The sequence below is a fragment of the Zalophus californianus genome, chromosome 3, assembly GCF_009762305.2.
Source record: "Zalophus californianus isolate mZalCal1 chromosome 3, mZalCal1.pri.v2, whole genome shotgun sequence".
Taxonomy (NCBI): Eukaryota; Metazoa; Chordata; class Mammalia; order Carnivora; family Otariidae; genus Zalophus; species Zalophus californianus.
In genome coordinates this window covers 54414032-54428191 of record NC_045597.1, presented here as the reverse complement: position 1 = coordinate 54428191, position 14160 = coordinate 54414032, and the positions used below count along the sequence as shown (strand labels likewise).

The window sequence follows — 14160 nt, the reverse complement described above, 5'->3', positions numbered from 1 at the left end:
TCTGGATTTCCTGATGTTTGTGGTATTTGTCAGCTTTCTCAAATTTGTAACTTAGTATGATCTTATATAAAAAGTAAATAGAAAAAAAGCATAAATTTAAATTAAACAATAGCACTAATTATATCAAATATTATTGGCCTAGCCACATCAAATAAAGAGCAGACATTGTCAGATCAGATATCAAAAAACAACTATATGCTCTCTATAAGAAACCCACTTTAAATATGAAAAAGCAGGTAGGTTAAAGGTGAAAGGATTAAAAAGACAGTTCATGCTAACGCTAATTAAAAGAAATCTGCAGTAGTTGTATTAATATCATATAACGTAGATTTCAAAGGAAAAAATATAAGCAGGGATAAGGGAGTCATTTTATAATGACAGAGAAGGAATTCATCAAGAGGGCATAACAATTCTTTTTTTTTATTTAATTTTTTCCTCTGGTAACTAGTTTATGTTTTATTTTTTCTTTAAATTTTTTATTGTTATGTTAATCACCATACATTACATCATTAGTTTTTGATGTAGTGTTCCATGATTCATTGTTTGTGCATAACACCCAGTGCTCCACGCAGAACGAAGAGGGCATAACAATTCTAAATGTGTTTGTACCTCTTAACTGAACTTCAAAATACATGAAGCAAAAACTGATAATACTGGAAAAAGAAATAGACAATTCCACTATGGGACTGCTCTCTCAATAACTGACAGAGGTGGACAGAAAATCTTTAAATGTGTAAAATACTTAAACAGCACTGACAACACACTGGACCCAATTAATACTTACAGAAGACTTCATCCAATATCAGCTGAATACACATTTTTTTTTTTTTTACAAATGTACATGGAACATTTACCAGATGTATTAGTTTCCTAGGGCTACCAAAAAAAAAAAAAAACCACAAACTAGGTGACTTAATTTATTTATTTATTTTTTATTTTTAAAAATTTTTTAAAAGATTTTGACAGAGGTGACTTAAAACAATAGAAATTTGTTCTCTTGCAGACATTGAGATATAGGCACCCTAATCCAGTATGACCTCATTAGATTTGCAAAGATCCTATTTCCAAATAAGGTCATATTCACAGGGACCAGGGTTAGGACTTGAACTATCTTTTGGGGGGACACAAGTCAATCCACAACACCAGATTAGACCACATTCTGGACCAATAAATAAGTCTTAATAAATTTTAAAAGATTGAAATAATATAATGTATATTCTCTAACTTCAATTGAATTAAATTAAAAATCAATAACAAAAATATATGCAGGATTTCTCCAAATATTTGGAAGCTAAACAACACACTTTTAAATAATCCATAGATCAAAGAAGAAATCATAAGTGAAATTAGAAATTAAGCTGAATGAGGGGCGCCTGGGTGGCTCAGTCATTAAGCGTCTGCCTTTGGCTCGGGTCATGATCCCAGGGTCCTGGGATCGAGCCCAACATCGGGCTCCCTGCTCCGAGGGAAGCCTGCTTCTCCCTCTCCCACTCCCCCTGCTTGTGTTCCCTCTCTCACTGTCTCTCTCTGTCAAATAAATAAAATCTTTAAAAAAAAAAAAATTAAGCTGAATGAAAATGAAAACACAGTATTTAAAAATCTGCTGGATCCAGCTAAAGAGTGCTTAGGAACGTCATATAGTTGTTTAAGTGTTTATAGCATAATATGCTTATATTAGGAAGTAGAAGGGCTCAAACAGCATAACTAAAGTATGCACCTCAAGAAAGTAGAAAGGGAAGAGCAAATTAAACTCAAAATAAGGATAAAAAAGGAATTAAATGGATACAAACAGAAATCAATGAAATAGAAAACAGAAAAGCAATAGAGAAAAATCAGTGAAACAAACAAAAAAAAACAGTTCTTTTAAAAAAATTAATAAAATCAATAAATTCTAGCTAGACTGGTCAGGTAAATACATAAATTACCAATATCAGGATTGAAAGATCCTTGCTAAAGATCCAACAGTCACTAAAAGAAAAATTAGAAACAAGTTTATGCCAATAAATTCTCAACTTGGATGAAATGAAAAATTCCTTTAAACACACAAATAACCAAAGCTCACCTAAGAATTAGCTAGCCTAGATTACCCCTATCTATATCTTTTAAAGAAACTGAATTCATAGTTAAAATTCCAAACGCACACAGCTTTTTAAGAGTTACCTTTTGTAACTGATTTACATATTTTAATTTTTTGTCCCTAATTGCTTTCAAAAATCTCTTTATCTTGGTGTTCTGTGGTCTCACTATAACGTTGTCTACTATGTTTTTTTGGCATGGGACCCATTATGTTTCCTAAATCTGAGGATTTATGGCCTTCATGAATTCTGGAAAATTCTCAGTCATACTGCCAGAAATGGAACCTCCACCATTCACTCCTTACTTAAGTAGTGTTGGGCTGTTTTTGATCTACAACTGCAGACCATATGTAGGCATACAGCTCCTACCTCGCTCAAATTCCAGTTCTCCTGGGCACTCAATTATTGTGATTCTTTTAAATTTAGATAGACTCTTTCATAAATCACCAATGCCCTGTCTCTAATTAGTGGATGATTGAAAACTCCAATCCTGAAGTAGATGAATTTCAGGGTATCTGCTGAGTCCCCGCCCCTTCTTTATGACTGGCCTTTCACCCTCAACCCCTGCTGCTCTATTAGTACCGTGTTACCTCTTCGCCATTAACTAAGCAAGTTGAAACAAAGACCGATGAAGCCCAAACTGAGTTCCTTTCTTAGAATTTAGAATGAGAACATGAGAGAGAGTCACTTAATGGAAGGAAAGAAGAGAAAGAAACCAAATGAAGCTGAGGCTTTTTGAAGGAAGTCACGACAGTGAGGACCAGAAACTCCAACTAGTAGCATCCCCAGAACTGATACTCTCTTCCTAAAAGGATTAAATTCCACTAGATTTGAAGCCTCAAAAAACCACCCAATTTACTTAGAGTGTTATGCTTAGTGAAATAAGTCAATCAGAGAAAGACATGTATCATATGACCTCACTAATATGAGGAATTCTTAATCCCAGGAAACAAACTGAGGGTTGCTGGAGTGATGGGGGGTGGGAGGGATGGGGTGGCTGGGTGATAGACATTGGGGAGGGTATGTGCTACGGTGAACGCTGTGAATTGTGCAAGACTGTTGAATCACAGATCTGTACCTCTAAAACAAATAATACATTATATGTTAAAAAAAAAAAAAAAGAAGAAGAAGAAGAAGATAGCAGGAGGGGAAGAACAAAGGGGGGGAAATCGGAGGGGGAGATGAACCATGAGAGATGATGGACTCTGAAAAACAAACTGAGGGTTCTAGAGGGGAGGGGGGTGGGGTGATGGGTTAGCCTGGTGATGGGTATTAAAGAGGGCACGTTCTGCGTGGAGCACTGGGTGTTATACACAAACAATGAATCATGGAACACTGCATCAAAAACTAATAATGTAATGTATGGTGATTAACATAACATAATAATAATAAAAATAAATTAAAAAAACTAAAACTAAAAAAAAAAAAATTTCCCTCTAGTCCCAAGTATGGTCCATTAAGCAGGGAAAGGGAGAAAAGGGAGTGAAGAGGAGGCAAAAGAGAGAGAGAGGAAGCAATAAATAAAGAGAAATAAAAAGGAGAAAGGCAGATAGAAAATGAGGAAGGTAAAAAGTGACAAAAAGGGAGTCAGATATACCAATAAAAATAAAAGAGGAACATCTGAAATGAGTACAGATAACAATTTTTTTGGTAAAAATTGAATAATTATAAAATACCTCTCCCTCCTATTCCTTTTACCTTCTTCTTTACTGGATTTGTTTTTGTTTTTTGGTTTAATTTTATTATGTTATGTTAGTCACCATACAATACATCATTAGTTTTTGATGTGGTGATCCACGATCCAGCATGGATCGTATAACACCCAGGGCTCCATGCAGTACGTGCCCTCCTTAATACCCATCACCAGACTAACCCATCCCCCTTCCCCCCTCCCCTCTAGAACCCTGTTTGTTTCTCAGAGTCCATAGTCTCACATGGTTCATCTCCCCCTCTGAATACCCCCCTCATTTTTCCCTTCCTTCTCCTAATGTCCTCCATACTATTCCTTATGTTCCACAAATAAGTGAGACCCTATGATAATTGACTTTCTCTGGTTGACTTATTTCACTCAGCATAATCCCCTCCAGTTCCATCCATGTTGATGCAAAAGTTGGGTATTCATCCTTTCTGATGGCTGAGTAATATTCCATTGTATATATGGACCACATCTTTATCCATTCATCTGTTGAAGGGCATCTCAGCTCTTTCCACAGTTGGGCTATTGTGGACATTGCTGCTATGAACATTGGGGTGCATATGGCCCTTCTTTTCATTACATCTGTGTCTTTGGGGTAAATCCCAGTAGTGTAATTGCTGGGTCATAGGATAGCTCTATTTTTAATTTTTTGAGGAACCTCCACACTGTTTTCCAAAGTGGCTGTTCCAACTTGCATTCCTACCAACAGTGTAAGACGGTTCCCTTTTCTCCACAACCTCTCCAACATTTGTTTGTTGTTTCTTTCCCTGTACATTTTTGCCATTCTAACTGGTGTAAGGTGGTATCTCAATGTGGTTTTGATTTTAATTTCCCTGATGGCTAATGATGATGAACATTTTTTCATGTGTCTGTTAGCCATTTGTATGTCTTCTTCAGAGAAGTGTCTTTTCATGTCTTCCGTCCATTTTTTGACTTGATTATTTCTTTTTTGGGTGTTGAGTTTGAGAAGTTCTTTATAGATCTTGGATACCAGCCCTTTATCTGTAGTGTCATTTGCAAATATCTTCTCCCATTCTGTGGGTTGCCTCTTCGTTTTGTTGACTGTTTCCTTTGCTGTGCAGAAGCTTTTTATCTTGATGAAGTCCCAAAAGTTCATTTTTGCCTTTGTTTCACTAGCTTTTGGAGATGTATCTTGAAAGAAGTTCCCATGTTGACAATAAGGAACATATAAACGTTTGAATTTTTTAATGCTTTAATTTTTAAGTTTTAAAGAATCATAAAAATATAGTTATCTAGGAAAGTTATCTAGAAATTTTCAAGTTTTAACAAGGTCTCTTTTGATAAAATATACTAACATTGTTTCTTGCATTATTTTGAAAGTCATCATGATACAATAATTTGCAGAGTTGAAATATAGAAGGAGATGGGGGGAAAATTTGTTCTTTGTTGTTGTTGTTGTTTTATTTTCAAAGTTCCTATATCTTTTTGACCAGAAAATAGGCCCTGAGCTTGTATTCAAGGTCACAACAGTCTCTTTGAAACAAAGAAAGGAAAAAGGATTACTACTTCCCAATGCCTATTAGTTAAAATACTGGGAAGATCTTCTTTTTCCTTCTATTCTTTCCCTCCTCCCACTTTCCCTCCCTCCTCTCTCTCTTTCTTCCTTCCTTCCTTTCTTCCATTTTGTAAAAGGGTTAAATGATCAACCAATCTGTTTTTGTCAAGTGAGTCTGTCAAAGTGTTAAATCTAGTGAATAGACAAGGGGGGAAAGTTGCTGGATATTTACCCATTCATTCCCTATGCTACCCATAGCAGTGACTAGAGCAATATTACTTAGTTTGAAGTCATCGAATACAATCTATATCAAAGGTTTCATCCTACATTAAGATCATGCCTAGTACTACTCCAAATGGTTCAACTATCTAAATTTTCATTTCTTAACCGGTCAAATTTCCTCCTCTTATGTTTGTATTAACAAACTTCGGCAGCACATATACTAAAATTGGAACAAACTATGATAGTCTTATTTTGTTACTTTTTTTTTTAAAGATTTTATTTATTTGACAGAGAGAGACACAGTGAGAGAGGGAACACAAGCAGGGGGAGTGGGAGAGGGAGAAGCAGGCTTCCCTCCGAGCTGGGAGCCCGATGTGGGGTTCAATCCCAGGACCCTGGGATCATGACCTGAGCCGAAGGCAGATGCTTAATGACTGAGCCACCCAGGCGCCCCTTATTTTGTTACTCTATGAAAACTCTAATGTACCTGTAGTGCTGAGATTTAGGTACAGATTCTCAGCACTCCATAAAAGGAAAGAGTAGTGTCCCCTAGTACAGAGTGGGGCTATATATAAATTCCCTATACTTTAAACACTTAAACACTTATACAACTATGAAACCAAAAGAAATTTATACTTATATACTATACATATTAAAACAAAATTAGTAAAATTCAAATTTGCAACATTAATTTAGTTTAATGTATGGTACTGATTTGCTGAAAGTAGAACTCTCATATAGAAAAATGTCAGTTCAGATCTAGTTTTAAAATATACTCTCTTTAGAATGGTGGGTTACCAGGGATTTGGAGGTAGAGGATATGGGGAGATGCTGGTCAAAGGGTACAAGCCTTTAGGTATGAGATGAGTAAGTCTGGGTATCTAAGTACAGCACAGTGCCTATAGTTAATAGTACTACCTTATGCATTTGAAATTTGCTAAGAGAATAGACCTTAAGCATTCTTACCACACACAAATAAAAAATATTACTTACGTGAGGTGATGGATGTGTGGTAACCATTTCACAGAGTATATGTATGTCAAATCATCACTTTGTACATTATAAATACATGCAATGTTGTCAATTAAACCTCAATAAGCTGAAAAATTTTTTTAAAGATTATTTATTTGAGAGAGAGAGAGAGTGCACATGAGCAGGGGGAGGAGAAAACGGAGAGGGAGAGAGAGAATCTTAAGTAGGCTCCACACCCAGCGTGGAGCTTGAGGCAGGGCTCGATCTCACTACCCTGAGATCATGACCTAAGCTAAAATCAAGAGTTGGACACTCAAATGAGAGAGCCACCTAGGTGCCCCAATAAGCTGAAAATTTTTTTAAAAAAATTTACTCTTTTCCACCATGAAAAAGATTATAGTGTATAGAATAAAGCCTAACTCCTTAACATGGCATTCAAGACCTTCCAAATAGATCCCTTTCTAAACTCTTTTCTTTCTGTATTCCCCACTCACCATTCACCAACTTCCAACTTGATGATTTGACATGATTTGCCAATCAATATCCCAGAAAAATCCAGTCCTTGCACCTGCCTGTGACTTTACCCATGCTATTTTCTCAGCCTCTAGTCTCTGCTGCCTATAACATTCTAATTTTGCTCTCAGTTTCAGTTCCAATGCATTTATTTCATAAAGCCATCTTCCAGCCCCCTAGACCTAACAGCTGCACCTTTCCCTGAGTTTCCAGAGTGCATTGTTCATGTCTGTTTCACATTTCCCAGTATCATGTTAACTGTTTATAGACCTGTGTTCTTTACTATATTGTTAACCTTATAAAAAATAACAACTTTATTGAGATTAATTCATATATCATACAATTCACCCATTTGAAGTATGCAATTGAATGATTTTTAGTATAGTCACAGAGTTGTGCAACCATCACCACAATTTTAGAACATTTTCATTACTGAAAAAAGAAATCTCATACCATTAGCAGTCACTCTGCACCGCCTTACCCCCAGCCCTAGGCAAATCTTAATTTTCTTTTTTGTCTCTGTAGATCTGCCATTGCTGCACATTTCATATAAATGGAAACATTTAGATACTTATAAATCTTTTAAAGTTAAGGACAAAGCCCTATTCATGGAAGGAGGAGTTAATGAGCAGGATATGTGATATAAGAGAAAGAGAATGAGTATGGGGTCAGAGAGACCTGAGTTAAAATTTCAATTCAGCCATTTACTAGTTGTGTAACTTTGGACAAGTCACTTCATCTCTCTGAGTCTCAGTTTACACATCTGTAAAATGGGGATAAACAATTCCTCTCTTGAAAGATGGTTGTGAGGATTAGAAAGAGGATATGAAAAGTTCCTAGAAAAGAGCTTGCTCAATAAATGGAAGCTGTTATGTGTATTTATCTCTGCATATCCACAGTACCTGGCCTAGTAAACAGTAATGCATATTGATTTAATTAATGGATGAGTGATAAAAAAATTCTAATGCCTTTCATTCGGAGTGCCAATGAGTTTTCAACAACTTAGGTAAGGACATGAGTTCCTAGGGTCAAATCTGACCCAGAATATCTAAACTAGCTTCCTTTTGTTTCTCAGTCATTGTTCTGTCTCAGAGACTGGTCAATGAAGAGAGACAACAAAGCCAATAAACAAATCTAGGATCTGAAATCAGAGAGAAGAAGTTGCTTTCTGGCCCTGATACTGGCATTCTGAAGGCACTTTGAAAAACAGCTCATCCATCTCAACCTCTAGTTTTCATTTCTGTACACTTCTTCATTAAATAGTAATTTCTGCTTTCCCTATTACAGAACAAAAGAAATGTGAATCACACCTGAATACTGCTTGATTTCTAAAGATAGACGGTCAATACCATCTGAATCATGACTAGATAAAAGTACAGAAAGGGAGAGGCACAGAATAGGTGTCAGTCCAAAGGAAAGAGAAGTCCCACCACCATAAAACAATTCAATTATATCTAGAGATGTCCAAATAAATTGGTAAATAACAGCAATAAGGCTTCCTCACAGGAAAGAAAGGCACTAGCATACCAATCCAATTCTCCAAATAAAGATTTTTTTTCAAAAAGTCATAATAATAAATTTAGCTGAGTCATACTTATCATAGAGAATATAATGATTGAATCAATGGCCTGAAAGAAATTGAATAGTCTGCCTTAAAACAAAAAGTGAACACAAGTAATTCAATCTCTATGGGAGATAAAAATGGCAGGGTTTTTTTTTAAAGGATCTAATTTCTAAAAGATGGTAGGGCAAATTACATGAGTTGTCTGTAGGATTTAATTTTTAAAACCATAATTCTGCAACTCATGGGGATTATTAAGTATATAATCATTTAATTGGGCAACTGAATACTGAAGTAATGTAGTCTTACCAAAAAAAGAGACTAAAAAAAGGTAGAAATGATCTTGGAAACTTTTGCCATTTTAACCTTTTTTTTTTTTTTTAATATATAAAAAGCCAGGAAAATTACCTTCGAGCTAGAAGCAACTATGCGAAATTCAGATGGAGACATATCAAATTGGTGTCATGGAAATGCCTGAATTGATAAATTCCAGCCCTTATAAGCAGGCTGAAGAAAATCTCAAGCACTGACATGAAGTAATATCCATTATTGTCATAAAGATAGGCTAAAGCATTCCCATCTCAAATTGTTCTCTTTCATTTACTCTTTTCCCAATAATTTATCCCAAGATGAGAGAATGTTTACCTTCTCATCCAAATAAAGAGGGCCAACAAGTTTTTCTATCCACTTACCTTTTTAAAAATAAGACAAAAAAGAAAATATATTGATTCCTAATGGGTCTAGTTCTTTATACCAGTGGCCTGCTCACATATGTTCATGGACAAGTCATTCTAAAAATCTCATGCCATCACCTCACCTCCCTTTTGTGTAAACAAATATTCTCTCAGTGGGTACAAGCAACCTGAGACCTCATTTCTATTTCAAATGTACACAGGTGGGAATAGCTCCTAAAACTCTCCAAAGATATTTGCCCACTGTAAATAAAAAATTCTTTGAGTATCTAGACCTGAAGTTAAGATGATGTATATATATTTTTCTTGTCACTATTCTCCAGATTCTATCAGAGGTCCATTGAAAGTGAAAGAAACAGAGACATTCTATAGGAACAGCAACTTTATAGGTAATACAATGGTACTAAATTCATATCTATCAATAATTACTCTGAATGTAAATGGACTAAATGCTCCAATCTAAAGACAGAGGGTATCAGAATGGATAAAAAACAAGACCCATCGATATGCTACTTACAAGACACTCATTTTAGACCCAAAGATAGATGGAAAGTGAGGGGATGGAGAAACATCTATCATGCAAATGGACATCAAAAGGAAGCTAGAATAGTCATACTTATATCAGACAAACTAGATTTTAAACTAAACACTGTAATAAGAGATGAAGAAGGGCACTATATCATAAGAAAGGGGTCTATTCAACAAGATCTAACAATTATAAATATTTATGCACCCAACTTGGGAGCAGCCAAATATATAAATTGATTAATAACAAACTTAAAGAAACTCATTGATAATAATACAATAATAGTAGGGGACTTTAACATCTCACTCACAGCAATGGACAGATCATCTAAGCAGAAGATCAACAAGGAAACAATGGCTTTGAATGAGACACTGGACCAGATGGACTTAACAGATATACTCAGAACAGTGCATCCTAAAGCAGCAGAACACACATTCTTTACAAGTGCACATGGAACATTCTCCAGAATAGATCAGGCGTCAATAGATCAGGGTCACAAATCAGCCCTCAACAAGTACAAAAAGATTGAGGTCATAATCATGCATATTTTCTAACAGATCAAATAGTTGGGTACTCCCTGAAGAACAGGCCAACTCAGCTCCAATACTCAGTCATCAAGAAGGGGAAACAATGTCTGCAGCTTTGACTGGACTTCTGTTTGTATAAGAAACTCTCAGTACTGAGACAGACTTTCAGTACTAAGCATCATGGAAGGGTTCCCTCTAGTGCTGACAAGCTTGGGAAATGAGAAAGAAGAGGGAAAATTGAAGTAATAAATGTTGGCATCTAGTATTACATTAACTATAACTGAAGTGAACCAAAATTCAGACCCTAAATAACCAACATGAAACTCACTGCAAGAAATGAACAGAACACAAACATCCTCCAGTGTAAATGATGGCATAGAAAAATTCTTCTGATTCACCAAGCTTCCTTATCCTTTCTAATATTCATAATTATCCTGGTTCTTGCCCAAGCATTAAATGTGTTCATTAGTTTCTGACAGGCCACATAAAATTAAGCCTTAGTGGTTGGGTTTATTTTTGTGCCCTTAACATTCCCCAAAAGTGTTGTTTCAAGAGCCAAAAGTCTACCATCCAGGCTAGTAGTCACTAGATTCGTGTGCTATACTGGACTCTTCCAATGACTTGTTACTTTACCTTAGTGAAGTGCTGGTTTCTCTTTTTTTAACATGGGAACAATAACATGGTACCTATAATTTGCCTTAACAGGGTTATGGTGAATGTTCTGCAAACATTAGCTCATGGATATTCTTCTGAACAAATACGAAGAGCCATTTCATATTGAAACTGTTATTACACACTATTAAATATTGATATAGAACATTATAGTAATAGCTTCATAGTGGCTAACAGGGCTGAAAGTCATAATTATACATACCTTTCAGTCCTCAGGATACCTTATTACTGCCCATAATCCTTTTTACTTCTCAGGAATGGAAGTCCCAATGGTCCATTTAGTTTTCCCTTTATCATCAAAATAGCTTATATTAACAAAAATTCAATCCACTAAAAGACTATGGCCTGTAACTCAGATATTTTTAAAACTGACCAAAGTTTTAAATCTCTATTAGCCCAGATTTCTATTAGCCCAGGCTAGGTATGCAAATCAGACTTATGATTTAAATATTATAAAGGTTAGTTTGATGAAGAATCTAAGTCAAATAGTAAAAAAGGAAGATTTACAAATCAGCAGAAAGCGTATGTAATCCATTCTGCATCCATTATCAGGGTGTTCAATTCACTGAGATGTTGGTTTTTTGCTGCCTTAAGGATACAAGGATTCAGCGCCAAGTGAAGTATCAGACGGAATCACTTTTGTGTTCATTTTCTGAGGAAAGATATGTGGAATGACAGGAAGTTTAGGTTTTTAATCCTCTGCCCTAAAAAGGGGTAGGATTTCAGTTTTGTCTGTTATATAATATTGTACAAATCATTTAACCATTCTTAGTCTGTTTCTTATGTAGAAAATGAAAACAATAACACCAACCCTAGAGAGCTGTAAATGCTTTTGATGCATTCATCACACGAAATTCTGATTTGCTTATAGGTTAGTCTCTGAGCTTTTTTTTTTTTAAATTTTATTATGTTATGTTAATCACCATACATTACATCATTAGTTTTTGATGTAGTGTTCCATGATTCATTGTTTGCGTGTAACACCCAGGGCTCCAGGCAGTACATGCCCTCTTTAATACCCATCACCGGGCTAACCCATCCCCCCGCCCTCCTCCCCTCTAGAACCCTCGGTTTGTTTCTCAGAGTTCATAGTCTCTCATGGTTCATCTCCCCCTCCGATTTCCCCCCCTTCATTTTTCCCTTCCTACTATCTTTTTTTTTTTTTTAAGATTTATTTTATTTATTTAAGAGAGAAAGGGCACAGGAGCACATGTGAGTAGGGGGAAGGGCAAAGGGAGAGGATCTCAAGCAGATCTTGCTCTGAGCAGAGCCCAACATAGGGCTTGATCTCATGACCCTGAGATCAGGACCTGAGCCAAAATCAAGAGTCAGACACTTAACCAATTGAGCCACCCAGGCACCCCAGTCTCTGAGCTTCTTGAGGGCAGGGACTGTCTCATCCATCTCTATTTCTTGAATACCTAACACACACCAACAAACAAAAATCACTCAATAAATATTTGTTAAATGGTACTGAGTCAACTATTTGCACTGCTTTTGATAACAACATACTAAACATTATTTTTGTAAAGAAGAAAATACCAGTTTTAAATTCAGATGGTAGATTAGATCCCTGTTTATCAGATATTCATCCTCATCCCTCTCCTGAACGAGAAGAGCGTATTTTCTCACCCCTTAAATTTAGGCTTGGCCATTTGCTTTGTTTTGCTTTGGTTCACAGGATGTTAGTGGACATGACATGAGCAGAGGTTTGAACTATACTTGCACAATTGGGCTTGCTCTCGTGAACTCCTGCCTTTCACCGTAAGATAAGTATGCCTTGAGTAGCTACTAGTCCAAGAAGGATGAAAGACACTTGGTATCAAGCCTTGGAGTCTGGGCGTAGTTTGATAATCGGCATTTTTAACAAGTTCTCAGGTGATACTGATACCAATGTAGATTGTGCCTGCAGACTACAGATTAGATAAATGGAAAGAAATCTTTTGAAAAAGACTTAACCAGCCTAAAGTATTCATCATTCTACCTGCGTCAGTCAGTTTTTTAAAGAGAAGGTAATAGAGATATAAGTAGTGAACTTGGTAAGTCGATTAAGCAGCATTTTGGTTAAGAAATCTCCTACTTTCCACTTCATACAGTTGCTGGAAATTTTCACTGAGGTTATGACTGTAAAGTAGTCAGCAGGGTGCCTGGTATGTGAAAGCACTCAATAAATGTTATTATTATTATTTTATTACTATTCTAGTTTTCTTTTTATTAATTTTTAAAACTCACCCAACACAGCCAAATAATCACCTCTGCATCTTCATGTAAATTATTTAATCACCTGGTCACTGAGTTTATTAATCTGTAAAATAAAGTGGTTAGAATAGATGATCTTTATTGTCTTTCTCTAGATCTAAGTCTCTAGTTTTACATTAACAGGAATTTATCACACCTGTTTTAATTAAGGTTTTATAGTCATTGAGGGTGCTCCCTCTTTCTGATCACAACTGATGTCCTGAAAATCTTGTTTCTTATTTATCTCATTTGAATTTCTCATCCTGTAGAATACTTCTTTTTTTTTTTTTTTGGTAAAAAGTACATTGGACTTTAGGTCAGTTTCCACCCCTATTTATGCCTGAGAACTTAGAACTGAAGCATTATAAAGAGAAAAACCCAAACAGGAAAGGTTGTATTTTCTGTTCATAGGGTCATACTTTTCCCATTTGGGTTTTCTCTGAGGCTTTCCTCAAGAAAACTAAAGCCCCATTAGCAGACATGCTACAAAAAGAAGCTGCTATTGCTTTAATGATGTGGGTCTAATTACAATAATGTGATGTGACAGATTACCATACACTGGAGAGTGTACATCTCAAATTATTCTAGGATTAGACACTACAAATAATTCACTAAGATAACCACTGACCTCACTGACTGGTCACTGTCTAAAATTCTGTATATCAACATTCTCACTACCAGTGTAACTTCACTTATTCACTTAATTTAATGATGAGAAATCAAAACAGAGAAGAAATGAAACGCACACTTGCCAAAATGATTAATTTACCATTGTCTGTTTGCCTTCTTTGGCAATGCCCTAAGTCTTTGGCTGAAAGTTGTTTTTACTGGAAGAAATGTGTTCTGCACGCACACTGAATCTGCCTCTTGCTTATATGATAACCCCTTTCTCTTGCCATCATCAGCTTCTCTCTGCTGCATCTTTGTTCTCTGCTCACAAAAATGGTATT

At 35.9% G+C, this 14160-nt stretch overlaps 1 protein-coding gene across 2 annotated transcripts in view; it reads right to left on the bottom strand.

Moving 5' to 3' along the window:
• Window positions 1–14160, bottom strand: part of LACC1 (laccase domain containing 1) — a 121156-nt gene that overhangs the window by 83056 nt on the left and 23940 nt on the right. The window contains exon 8 of one of the 2 annotated variants that reach the window (XR_003519445.2): window positions 11480–11624. The exons of the other annotated variant lie outside the window; for it this stretch is intronic. The gene's annotated coding sequence lies outside the window, so the exon portion shown is untranslated. Of the gene's footprint in view, window positions 1–11479; window positions 11625–14160 lie in introns of those variants that run through there. 2 annotated transcript variants of the gene reach the window in all.